At 37.7% G+C, this 13,725-nt stretch overlaps 1 long non-coding RNA gene across 2 annotated transcripts in view; it reads right to left on the bottom strand.

Annotated features, from left to right (window-relative positions):
• Positions 1-13,725, bottom strand: part of LOC125691954 (uncharacterized) — a 221,236-nt gene that overhangs the window by 144,525 nt on the left and 62,986 nt on the right. For both annotated transcript variants that reach the window (XR_007376369.1, XR_007376368.1), the window contains exon 3: positions 11,333-11,471. This is a non-coding gene — a long non-coding RNA (uncharacterized LOC125691954). The remainder of the gene's footprint in view (positions 1-11,332; positions 11,472-13,725) is intronic.

Raw genomic sequence — 13,725 nt, forward strand, 5'->3', positions numbered from 1 at the left:
GAAGTTTCTTGATCTCACTGAACTAATGACTAGATTCTGTAACAGAAATTCCTACAAAAGAAGGATGGTAGTTTGAACCTTTGAAGGCAAAAAAAAATAAGTCTGATTGCTCCATAAGGAGGTCTGAGATTTTTTTTTGTATCTGCTTTTGTTTCTTTATTTTCAGGTATTTTCATCATATTAAAAGTATTAAGCATTCAGAAATACAAACAAAAGCATTAATATAAAGCAGCCAATGGCTTCCTTTGCAACCAAGAACAATTCTGTTTCTTTACTTCCCACTCTCATTTTGCTTTCTTGAACTTGTCTTCAGCCATAAAAAAGAAAATAATAACAATAATAAAACTCATAGTAATTGAAAACCACATGCTAATTTCCATCAGCTCTTTGAAGTATTTGTATTTTATATCATTCTCCTTCCCTTGGCTCTTTTGGGCAAGTCACGCATGATCAATTACTCATTTTCTCAACCAGTAATAGAAATCAGGCTTAAATCTCTAAGAAATCACTAAGCCCTTACAACTTCAAAGTTTGATGTCCTGAACCTCCTATGTCAAATGGTTATAAGCACACTTATATGTCTCCACAGATTTTTTTTTAGCACTATCCTATGCATTCTTCATCTGAAATCATTTCCTGCCTGAGGCTAAAACACAAAACGTATCTTCCCAACAGATGCAGAACCTAGTAGTCATCTAACTTACATTAAATGCCATTTAAGTTACAGTACATTTGTGTGTCTCTCAGTGTCAGCTGATAGAAATAAAAGTGCTCAAGGTCTATTCCATTCAGCCAGCAAGTCCACCAATAAGCAGGAATAAAAATCAGCAGAATATCCAAGCTGATAACTACTTAGTCTGCTAACAGACTCCATTCTCATATTACAATCATTGCCTAATACAGAGCTGGGACTCTGAGCTATCCAAACAAGAAAGATAATCGGGCACAGATCAAGGAGAATGTTTCATGAATTTAGAGCTATAAGGATGCAATAAAATTGAAATCATACTCTAATGAATTTGTACTGAATCAAATGGAAAGGCATTTGTGTTGTTTTTTTTGTTTGTTTGTTTTTATTCAGGAAGGGAATCATAGCACAATTGTGACAGTGATGGCAGCAATTCCTGCTGATATGCCTACCTATCTCATCAAGCTATCTAACCTTTTTGTTCGTTTGTTTTTGCCAGTGTGATTAAATACTTTGCATGACAGATTACAAGATTGAGCCAAAACACACAGCAGTGTCAGAGGACTATTGCATTTCCTGAAGCTCATGATTTTTCTTTTACTGGTACCTGGAGTTCTTTAAAGATTCACAAGACACACTCTCATCACCCACTTTACAGACTTGAGCTCTTCCTGATCATTTACGGTCGTTCTACATTGGTAGTCAAGATCTTCTATATACAGTTATGGGAAAAGTATGTCTCAAAAAGAAGCCAAAGACCTTCTAGTCCATCTCCATATGTTTCTTACTGGATTAAATGGTTCCTAGTATAATTTCCGCTTTATGTGGGAAGCCTATATGAAAGGAACCCAGTAAGCACAGTGACTGGGGTCTGTCTTGTTGTTTTGTTGGCTTGAGTTTTGTTTTTTTAAAACATTAAATTGTTCCAGCTAATAAAATCCAAAACTGATTCTCAGGGCTATCAGAATATAACCAACTTTATGTTGTTTTTTTTTTTGTTTGTTTTTTAGTGATGTACCAAAATACAGTTGGAATTATTTTCCTTTTCTCAGCTCAGGTGAAACTCTGCTACTTCAGCACTACAGCACGGTACTCATGCTTGCCATATCTAAACATAAGAAAACAATTCAGCTCTACTCAGTTCATCATCAAAATGGAAAATGTTCCCCAACACTTGAAAGGATGCAAGGTTACTCTATGAGTGACAATGCTGTTTTCACCAAACCAGGTGGGCAGCTTGGCTTTGCACAATAAATAGCATTACACGTTCTGACTTAAGTCTATTGCGAACCTGACTTAGGAAAAATACATAGATCTATTGTTTTTTTGTGAGTTCATGTATTGCCTGCTTCTGCGTGGACCTAGGGAAGTGCTTCTGTCCATCTTCCATTCATTCTTGAATTTGTCAAGTTCAACCCAATTCATTTCTTGGTAGTATCTCACAGCCCCCATCATCCTTCTGTCACCTCTACGGAAAGTAATACTCTCCAAGTGTTAGAATAGCTATTTCAGTTTAATATGGAAAGTGGGTTACATCTAGAACCTTTAAGGAGACAAATAAAGCACATAATACTGCTACCTTTGATATTTAGAGACCAATTTCTGTATCACACTGGATTTGTGAACTACTAGAGCATTATCAAGTTATCAGTTGGACAACAGCAAAAGTAACATTTAAAACACTCCTCAGTTCTTGGATATCATTGTGGGTGGCTGAACTGGGAACTTTAAGAGGAAGATGCAATAGGTTTCATCGCTTTCTTCCATCACTTGTCTTTTTTCTCATCTTTGAGACTGGAGAAGAGAGCAGGAAGTGATTTCCACTTGTTCTACTCTTCCTATTCCATGCTCTCATGGTGCACCCAGCTTCAAATAAATGTTTCTTGTGGGGAACTTTGGAAACCCACTCTTTCACAGCCGTGAAAGCAACTACAGTCCATTATCCTCTCAGGTTTCGGTTTTCTTTCTGGCCACATCACAGTACCTTACTACTTAACTTGGTTCAATTTGTACAGCTCTCTATTTCCCAAGTTATGGAATGCAATTGCAGCAACCCATACAGTTGGTTCACAGGTACCAGAAGAGCTGGTCCTTCATATTTCTTGTGACGCATTCCATGTATCTGTAACCTTGCTGAAGTCTGGAAATGAGAATCAACTCAATGACTGGACTCCACAGGTTTATCAACACTTTCTTCATTCCTATCTCTGCCCTTTTGGCACTATATGTAACAACAGGCAAAGTACAAAGTCAAATTTGAATTTGGGTATGTCTCAGAGTGCACGACGATAATAAACTACTATTTCATGCTGCACCAGCTGCCTGATGTTTCCCCCATACAGAATATACCTTGGTATTTAGAAGTATGCAAGAGAATTGACTATTTATCTAAATGACCCCCAGGAAATACGAACTTCTCACCCCATCAGTGTGCTGCTGAATGAGCTGCCTAGATTTCAGTAACATTCTAGAAGGTATTGAAATATTTGTGCTTTCGTTTCTGTCTTGTTTTCCAAACTATTTAGCAAAATATCTCATATAAAAATCTAAGTGTTATTCTTATTAAAAAGAACATATTCTATTGGATTGATTCTTGCCAGAAAATTGTGATACATTACTGTTCCATTACAGGAATTGCAATTGGAAAATATACCATACAGAGTTATTTGTTCTCAGAATTAGGCAGAGACACATTTCCAGTGCCAAATGACTTTTGACATTTCATTTGAAACCCAAGATACCTGAAAGTTAACTATCCAGGAGTAATAATGAGAGAGCAACAGAGCTTTCCAATTTCCAGGAATGCATTTTTCTGGTTGTTTTAAATAAATGAAAATTCATCTTATGGCCAGCACCTCATGCTGAGAAATTTTACTTTCTTCAATAAACTACTGAGTCTGTTCAAGAGCTGAGTTTGGATTGAATCCTCTGTGCATTCTCTTACAAACTGCGTTTTTTGTTTAATGGAGACCAAGCTAAAATATTAAGAGATTTTAGATAGATGTTTCAATTACCTGAGTATTTTTAAGCAATGGACAAAGTCTTCCAAACACAACTTCTCACTAAATGTCTCAAACCGGAACAATTTATGAACTGGTGCAGAATGTAATTTGCTTCAGGAAACGCTTTAATTAAAAAATATCATGCTCACATTTTATTTCATACCTTAGCCCACCGTTATTCTAGGGGGACATAGGTCCAAAATTTACACTACCTTTTTCAAAATGTCTTACAATTCAAATAGAACAAGCTATTTTGTTCAATTTGGATACCCCATTTGTATTTTACACTGACCCAAATCTACAGTATTTGTGGTTTTTTATATAAAAAATTGTCCAAAAATCAAGAGCTGAAGCAGGACCACAGAAGAAGTTACACAATTCGCTAGTGAAAACTAAGACTCTTAGTGATGTGGTGAAGTACTTGAGAGTTGCTTTCAGAACAAGATAGAACAGAATAGTTCAGTTGGAAGACTCCTAGTTCAACTACCTGACCTCTTCAGGGCTAAAAGCTAAAGCATGTTACTGAGCGAGTTATCCACATGCCTCTTGAACACAGGGAGGTGTGGGTCACCAGCCCAGTCTGTTGTTTAACCATTCTCACAATAAAGACATTTCCCTAATGTCTGGTCTGAGCCTCCTCTGATGAAGTTTTGTGCTGTTCTCATTCTGTCACCAATTCCGAGGAGCAGAGCCTGAAATCTGAAGGGCAAGGAGGTCACTTCTGGGACTCCTCTTCTGCAGAATGGACAACCAAATGTCCTCAGCCTCTCCTCACAGGACATGCCATCCAGACCTATTACCAGCTTTGTTGCTCTCCTCTGGATGCTTTCAAGGACATTCACATCATTTTCATACTGTGGAGCCCAGAACAGCACACAGTATTCAAGGTGAGCCCATGCTTGGTTGTGTTCAAAATGTGTTTTGTCCTCTTTAGTAGCTAGTACACGCTGCTGGTTGGTGTTGAGCTCCTGTCACCATCACCACCAGGTCCCTTGATTCTGAGCTGCTCACTCACCACCCAATATTTTCCTTTGCTGAACTTCATGCAGTTTCTGATGGCCCAGAGCTCTCAAATCTATCGCAATCCTTCCACAAGGCCTCCCTCCTAGGAGTCAAAATCATCTCCCAGTTTAGCATCATCCTCTAACATTTTGAGGATAGACTCCATTCTCAGATCCAGACCACTGGTAAAAATGTTGAACAGGATAGGGCCTAGGACTGAGCCCTAAAGAATACAGACCATCTGCCAGCTAGAAATTCAGAGTGGCAGAAAAAAAAGTGGAAATTATTTGAAAACAGCTTTACATGTGTATATGGAGATATGACATTATGCATGCACACCACTGTAGCAGCTCTTAAAGAGCAAATTCTACATAAATGTTGAAACTTCCTTAATGACACACTAGGCAACAAATTAATGTCTCATGAGAAAAAAGCATCATTATTTGAGCTACATTAGTACTGAGTTGTGTGCACAGGAGGAAAAAGTTTCTTTGTCTAGGAGGAACCGAATTAAGAAGCTGAGCATTTAGAATAAAGGAGAGATGCAAATTAAGTATAATGTTTACATGCAAGGTCCTTTATCAGTAAGGGCAATATGTGCTGTTTTACAAGAAATTTTAATAGCCGTCCCCATTGAATAATTCTTCTGTTAGTGTTTACTGAGCCAACAAAGCAGATGAGATGAATTTTGTGCTTTAGCAGCATAAACACGATCAATTAGAGGATGTTATCTGTTTGCTGTATCTCACAAATGAGCAGTTCTCAGATCAACACTTTTAACACATGGTTATTTTACATGAAATGTGCTCCTCAGGAACGTTAGCCAGCTTAGATTTTCACTGTGCAAAAACATCCATATAACAAGTTTCAAAGGCTCACTAAGAGAACCTTGGACTCTCTCTGATGTGAGCAACAATCCATTTCTAAACCAGACCTCGCTGTTTTCTCTGCCAACAGTTATTGTTTCAATTAGCCTATGCTTTTTCAGAGTAGTTTCAGTTTGCTTTCTGTTTTGCTTTCTTATAAATGGAGAGAAGGCGTATAGTGTAATTAACCAAACCACTGACACACAGGCAAAAGGAAGAGTGTATGTGTGTTTATGATAATCTCTTCAGAGACCAGGATTATTTGGATTAAAAGGAGAGAGCCATTCAAACACAGGCTTTTCCCCACCCAGAGAAAACTAATAATCTGCCTAGAAATCCGAGAGCATTAAAAAGAAAGCCAAAACAACTCTCTTCTAACAAAGAACATTTTGACTATGTAAAATCCTTTTCCAAGCGGAAAACAAATAATTCTATCAGTCGAGAGCAAGATTTAAAGTGTGAATAACAAATTAACACAAGGCAAATTAGGTCAAATTTTAAATGTGCTTCATCCATGCAAAAAATTTCCCCTGCAAATAAAGTTCCGAACAAAAAGGCGGCGAAAGAAGATGAAGAAAAGCTAGGAGGAGAAAAGCCAGAGCTGCAGTAAAACAACTTAAAATACTATCTGTAAAACAATGTATATGTACACCGAAGTCCTCACAATTTAAAATAGGAGGTATTAAAAGTATTTTCTTAATCAATTTCCAAAGTCTAAAGTCTAACCTAAGCTTAAACAATATAAACAGCTTCTAAAGCAGGCGCACTGCAATTGTATTCCCGCATCAAAACCTAGTAACTAAGAGTTGGTGGAAAGAGGAGACTAAATTTACAATAGGTTTATATCTCCAACTCAAAGTCTAATTCAGGTGGGAGTTCTTTGGTAGTTGTTCTTGAAACTATTGTTGTTACCCTCATGATGCCCAAGAACCACAGCACTTGACTCGCATTTCCCCCCATTCACTCCCAGACACAGCTCTCTAGTTGGAGGAGCAAGGGCACCCAGTGCTCTCTCCTTCATCTGCAAGCTCTTTGTCCACTTAACTGTGGAAACGTAGTCCAAGAGAAGAACTGACAGCCTATTCAAATTGGCAATACCTATGGAAGAAAGCACAAAGTCCAACATCCAGTTCTTGAAAGATTTGTTAGCTATGTTTGGAAGTATAAAAATCAAAACATTTAAGCAAAAACAATTTGGCAAGTAAATGTTTTCCCTGGAAGCATTTTCCAGCAAAATGAATACCTGGAATTTTATTTGCCTTTGAAAACCAGTTCTAATGAACATTTATTACTGCTTCTATTTGTACCATTCCTGCCCATAGTAAAACCACTACAGTACAAGAGATCAAGTTTTTTCACAGAATCATAGAACAGCACAGTTCGGAAAACACCTTAAAGACCATCAAGTCCAACCACAACCTAACCGTACTACCCTAACTCTAACAACCCTCTGCTAAATCATGTCTCTGAGCACCACATCCAAATGGATTTTAGCACATCCAGGGATGGTGACTCAACTGCCACCCTGCAGAGCCCATTCCAGAGCTTAACAACCCTTTCTGTAATTAAGTTTTTCCTGATATCCAGCCTAAACTTAACTGGCACAGCTTGAGGCCATATTCCATGCTTTAGCCACCTACATGTTTCCAAATTACAGTTTAAGGGACCTGACTCCAAAATTTAGAACCAAAAAACTGAAGCATAACATAAAATTGGCAATGATGAATCAGGCTAAGATTTCATCAATTGTGACAGATTCTTTGTCATAAAAGGAGAGCGTTCCGTTTCACAGTGGAATATCCTTAAGAGCCGCTTAAACACTTGAATCGCTATACTCCTCAAAGTTTGAGTAAGACATATCTTGAACAGGCAGCTGTACAAAAGACAGTCTCAAAAACTTTTTTTTCTGGTAAGTGCTAAGTCTAAATGGATAGCATAGCAGGTGTGGGGGTTTCTAGAGATTTACATGGCTTGCTCTAAGTTTAACTAAATATACATGTATGATGTTAAGTGAAAGAGCTAAAAGCTGAGGATAACTTCAGCAACTTCCTTCCGTACTGAACAATTTCATATTTAATTGTAAAGTTCAAACTTCTGATCAGGTTAACTTAAACCATAAAAAAAATTGGTTTAAATTGAAGAATGAAAACAGTTTCATGCACAGATCTGAACTGATAGAAACCAAGTTAAACACAGTTACTTGAAACTGACTTCCATGTTTCACAGAACCAAAGCTCTGTCAAAATACCTTCCTGCTCTATCAGCTAGTGAAATGGCTTCTTACTGGGGTGACAGAACGGGAGCAAGGGACTGCTGCTTTTATATAAATTCTAAAGACTTTAAGGAGAACAGATAAAGATAATAGCAGGTTGACTGTTGAAATACGAGCAGTTAAGTGGGTATTATTTATTGTGCACCTAAATGAAATCAGTGACAAATAGCAATAGTGCTATGAGAAGCTACCACAATTAGAACATTGAAGTATATAAAAAATAATTAAAAAATTGCAGTAGAACTCAATCACAATTTATTTTTTTTTTATCATCAGGCTTCCATTCAAATTAATCGCTGTAACACCCAGAGCACTTATCCATGTAGGGCAATATCCTGGTTTTGGCACATCTTTCTGACAAGAAAATAAGCATAAATTACCCAAGACAGCTAAACAATCATGCAGAACTATGCTGTGATTAGCTATGTAGAAAATATAACTTTCCCAGACCATGGAAGATACACCCTATGAATAAGGTATTTATTATCGCATAAATGAAAGAAGAATACCATTGAGGCAGAAGGAAAAGGAAACATCTTCCTCCTTCTGAATCTCTTTCAAAGAACTATGAATTCCTAATGCTTTGGAGTACAATTTTTAGCGGATGCAAGTAAATTTCTGGCAACAATTTTGTTTTGATTTCTTCATGCACCAAACTCCAAACACCTAAGGACCTAACTGTACACTTCTACAAGCGTCCTAACTGCTGACAAGGAACTAGCCTGAGGTATCTGTATGATCCATAGCTCATATATAGTTCAAACAATTCTCAAAGACATGCAGCGAAAGCACATGAGGAAACAGCTGCAACATGTAAAATGGGAAACTCCAATTGGGCATGAAGAAAAATTCTTGACTAGAGGGGTCCCAACACTAGAAAAGGTCTCCAGAAAGGTGAGGAGATGTCATCCTTCAGACTTCTTAAAGCTCAAGTGAAAAGGGCTCTAAGCAGCCTGACCTAATTTCCAAGCTACTGTTTCAAGTCGGAGGCTGGACTTCAGATTTCCTTCCTCCCTAAACCTTTCTACGGTTCTAACAATTTTGGTGTTCGTATAAAAATGCAAATAGCACCACACAGCACACTCTAGCAGCCTACTACAAACTAACTCTGAAAGTTAAAACAAAGAAAAATTTATTATTTCTCCCACTGCTCTGATTTAATTTGTCCCGAAGAACTTCACTCTCTGATGTGTTACGCTTTCTGCTTGACCTTACACCCGACAGGAATGGCTCCAGCACAGCATTATCTTTCACTTTTTCTTTCCCAGCCACCCACACATTCCTAACAGGGAGCAGCTTTAGATTGGATTTTGCTAGAGAAGGGAAGGAGAATTGCTCAGGAGGAGATGGGTATGTAGCAGCGATAGCCAACTTCATGGCAGGTGGAGTAGGAAGCTACTGTCAAAAACTATGGTTGTCACCTGCATTGACAACCACAGTGGTACCATGGCACACGGGTACCTGCGCAGTATTGGCCCATCACAATGTCTGAGCATTGCACAGTGAGATTCACATCACTCTAACAACCTCTCTCTGTTATTTGCTACCTCACAGACCTTTATGTCATCCAAAAATTTCACCAGCAAAGATTTTACATCACTGTCTGGATCAATGATAAAAATATAAAGTAGTCCTGGCTCCTAGGAGACTGTAGAAAGAATGGTTTTTCTCATTGATCTCTCCCCATTAGCAACTACATTTTGATACCTGTCAGTGAGCCAGGTTCTAATCCATTTGCTATGTAGCCTGTTAATGCTACACAATGCAGTGTTTTTAAATTGAAATGTTATGTGGTACTAAATTAAATACCTCAGAGAAATCAAAGTATCTAATATTGACACAGCTGTCTTTATCAACCAGACCTCTAGCTCTGCTGAAAGCAAAACAAAAGTAGATTTGTCTGAGAAGAGGTTCCATGCTGGTAAGCCCAATTATACCTTCAGTTTCTAATTGTTACTTAACTGAGTCACGTAGTCCATTATTCTACCTTGGGCTAGCATCTGATCAACAATTACAAATTCACTCTCTCTGTCTTTTTAACCAGCAAAACTGTATTGCCTATCCCATGCCTAACTTTTTTGTGAGATTCCTAAGGAATAAAGCTAAGTACCAAGGCAAGAATAGGTTCATCAGTTCCTTACAGCCCCATGCATTGTAATCCTAACAGTCATAACAAGCTTTGCCAAGTGTGCTGGCCTCCTTCTCCTGTACCTTCTGGCACATGGTCACAGACATGTAACAAAACACATTTAATAGGAAAGGGGTGAAAGGAAGGTTACCCGTAGAACTCCACAAAAGCAATCATTTGTTACCACTTCTGAAGCCAATTCACATAAACCAGGTAAAACCAACTCTGCTCAGTAAATAGTTTCAAAGCAATGGACTTCTGACTTATACAAATTTATCAGCTGGGCTGCACTAAGAGCTCCAGTACGGAAAACTCTTCCCTGTACTCTCCAAAAGGATTCTTTCACACTCCTGACTTGCACACTTTGGCTCTGCTTCCAAAACCAGGGCAAGACCTGATGTGTGGATCTGTGAAAAGTTGTTTTTTCCCCCCTTTTGTTCCAAAAGAACCAAGGTGTTCATTCCAACTTTCCGAAAAAAAAAAGTGAAAATCTCAAAGTCCTGTACAAATGACAATTACCATCCTCGTGACAGTTCCTGGAATCATTTCCAGCCTCTTTCTCCCTTAGTTCCCTGCTCATGTTTTAAAAACATTAAAGCTCTGCTCCCAGCTTGTAAGTTATTTTGAAATTCAAATCTTTTGACTTCTGAAGTAGAATTGTTTCACAGCTGTCAGGAAATACAAGGAGGCTGAGTTATTTTCCCCAAGTTACGTAATGGATCACTAGCTCACCAAGAATAAATATTTATTTATACATCAGATCATGAACTTTTTATTCTTTCATGCATCTACAGACACGTAAAAAGTCACATTTACTAGAAAGGATGCTTAAACTGAAGAAGGACCAAGTAAAAAAAGAGTAATTACTTAAAAATCTGATGAAGAACATCAATGTTCACGTAACACAGCTTCACAAAGACAACAGAGTATTCGTGCTTTAAGATGCCATTTGAGTAAACATGTCCTTACGCTTTCTTTGAACGCTTTACACAGTTCTGAGATTAAAAAAAAAAAAAAAAAGAATCTCATAAAGAGCAAGTCAAAATTCAGACATTTATGCAAAGAGGAAGAATTAGATTTCACTTTTCCTGAGGTACATTTCAGGGAATTGCATGACAGATATGCATGCATTTATGCAAATAGACATAAAGGCTGCGCACTGCACACCGTTTTACACTACAGCTTTCATTTAAAAATCTGGATAAGACAGACAAACATTGTTTCATCATTTGCTTTTCCTTCAACAACACATACAGGATTTGCTTTTAAAAGTTGTTTGACTCTCCAGGAACTGCAGTGTCCTAATTTAACTGTGCCATTGGGAGCCGTCAAAAAACTAATTTTGTCAGCCAACTTAGTAGCTTTACATCCTACCTCTCAGCGGCAAGAAGTTCAGGTCTCCACTGGCTGCCTGGGACAATTTTCAATACAGCTCCATACACTCATTTCCAAGTCCATCACGGAAACCAACAAGGTCTGAATGGTATTTTCCGAAAACAGCCTAATTCCTGTTCTGGAAGTTAAATGGAAAAAATGAAACAACTGAGGATGGGTTCAGCACACAAAGCAAGAAAAAAAAAAATCTGAGGACACTGGAAGACTTGTCTAAACCTCCACTCCTTTATCAAGTCAACCTGCTTTTACCCTTAGAAGCAGTACAGTTTTGGCTCAGAGTTACAGTTTCATTTTAAGGCTAATGAACATCGCCCAACGTTTTGTAAATAGCATATGAAAGAGTACTGCTTGGATCTGTTATTTCCTGAAACAAACAGCAGCTAGAACAGATTCATCAGGGACAGAAAGAGTCATCAGAAATCAATCAGTACATCCTGGCTGTGAATTCACCTTATTTAATTTCATTAGTTATTTCATGTGCAGACTTTCGGGTGGAGGGTGAGTTGTGCTATGAAGAAATTTCACTTTTCAGAACATACACAGAAAAGACTAAAATGTCTTTTTACTTTGCCATCAAATCAAGTAACTTTTTTCTCTACATATACTCATTTTCAATTTCGTCTTGGCACCTGTAATCCTTTCATAACATTTCAAATATCATAGCTAAATATAAGCTAGATCATTTAGTTTCTAGGTTATAAAGCTTTGGCTTATAAATATCTCATCACACATCAGTGCACAGATCTTAACGAGTCTTTCCCAGTACGGAATCCAGTCCCCTGCCACAACCCTGAGGTTCAAAAACACGAAATCCAGCAAGTTCTGCAACTTGTCTAATTTATGAACTTGATAGTATCCCTCTCAGATTCCACAACTGGATCCATATGCTTATTTATATCTGTTTCAACAGAGCAGCATATGGAGAAAGTTTGGGTTGTAAATCCAAAGACAGATGGAACGGAATGGGAATATCATTATTTTCCACTACCTACTGAAGGTTTGGGATCCAGTTTCTCATCTTTAAGGCTGCACAAAGTTTCCCATGCTTTCCAAAGGCAGCAAAGGGCAAGGAAACCCACTAGGAACATGGGCATTCTAATGTCAAACAGTTGCCCTCACTGTCAAACACTACTACAAATTACATATTTGTGTCACAGCTCACAAAAACCAGTCCTCTACCAACTCATTCCCTGCTACCCCTTCATTTTATCCAGGTGAACTCACACTGAAATAATTCAGGAACTCTGCTTTTCCAAAGTCCAACTTTGTTTCCAAGATGTTGGGGATGTTTCTTTGTTTGTTTGTTTTTTGGGAGGGATTGACTTAGTGGAAAAAAGAATTACTTTTAAAACCTCTCCATTTGATTGAAATGGTTCCACAGTCCCTCCTCCCCAGCCTGAAACACACACAACTTTTTCCTGATCTTAGCTGATTGACATCTTTTTACTTGTTTTCACTTGGTTAAGTCTCATCTGGTAAAAACAAGCCAAGTTTATCACAATTTATGAAGCTTCTAAAAAATTCCTACCTTACATCAAAAGAAATTATTTGATACTTTTGGAGTAATCCTGAAGTAATTCAGCCATTCAGAATTTCTGACAGAGGAATTTTATTAAACTCCCCAGACTTTCTTCACTAGACTTCACTTAACTATTACAATTTTAGATAGCATTTTCTAAACTCTAATTCTCCAAAAGCTCTAGAAGTCAGTTTTCAGATCCTCCAATTTCTTCTTCAAACTAAGTTTTCATGATTGAAAATTATCATACATCTCCAGCATTCTTTTTATTACCATTCAAAAAAGACATTTCCAAGTCACATTTAGTCCATACTAAACGTTGAATAACTTGCACTGAGACCTCTTACTGCTCTGTGGAGTCTTAGAATCTGGTTCTTAATTCATATTCACAGTGACTGTATTACTTTATATACTTTTTCTGCAAAGAATCTTTATCTAACCTCATATTCTAAATATACACCATGCCAACTACGATAAATAAAAGCAGCAGTACAGCTTTCCTCCAAATGTCAGAAACACTGAAAAGTAAGATTAGACATTCATGCATAATGGTCAGAAAGTTTATTTTTAAATTCCAGAAAAATGAAATAAAAAATACGACAGTTTTGTCATTCCCTAAACAGATCTGATTTCCCCTGAAAGCCTTTGCTCATCAGTCCTACCAATGATCTATTAAAAGATACTCTGCAACCCTTCATTGCTTCCTAAAAAGAGCCTTATATGGACAGTGTCAGAGATCAGGGAGACCATGCACGTCTAAGGCAGATCCAGAAGTACACCCAAGAAATAAAACTAATATTCAGGTCTGAAGTGTCAGCCAAACTGCTACAGCTAGATCCAATTAAAAATACTT

The sequence above is a fragment of the Lagopus muta genome, chromosome 4 (genome assembly GCF_023343835.1).
Source record: "Lagopus muta isolate bLagMut1 chromosome 4, bLagMut1 primary, whole genome shotgun sequence".
Classification (NCBI taxonomy): domain Eukaryota; kingdom Metazoa; phylum Chordata; class Aves; order Galliformes; family Phasianidae; genus Lagopus; species Lagopus muta.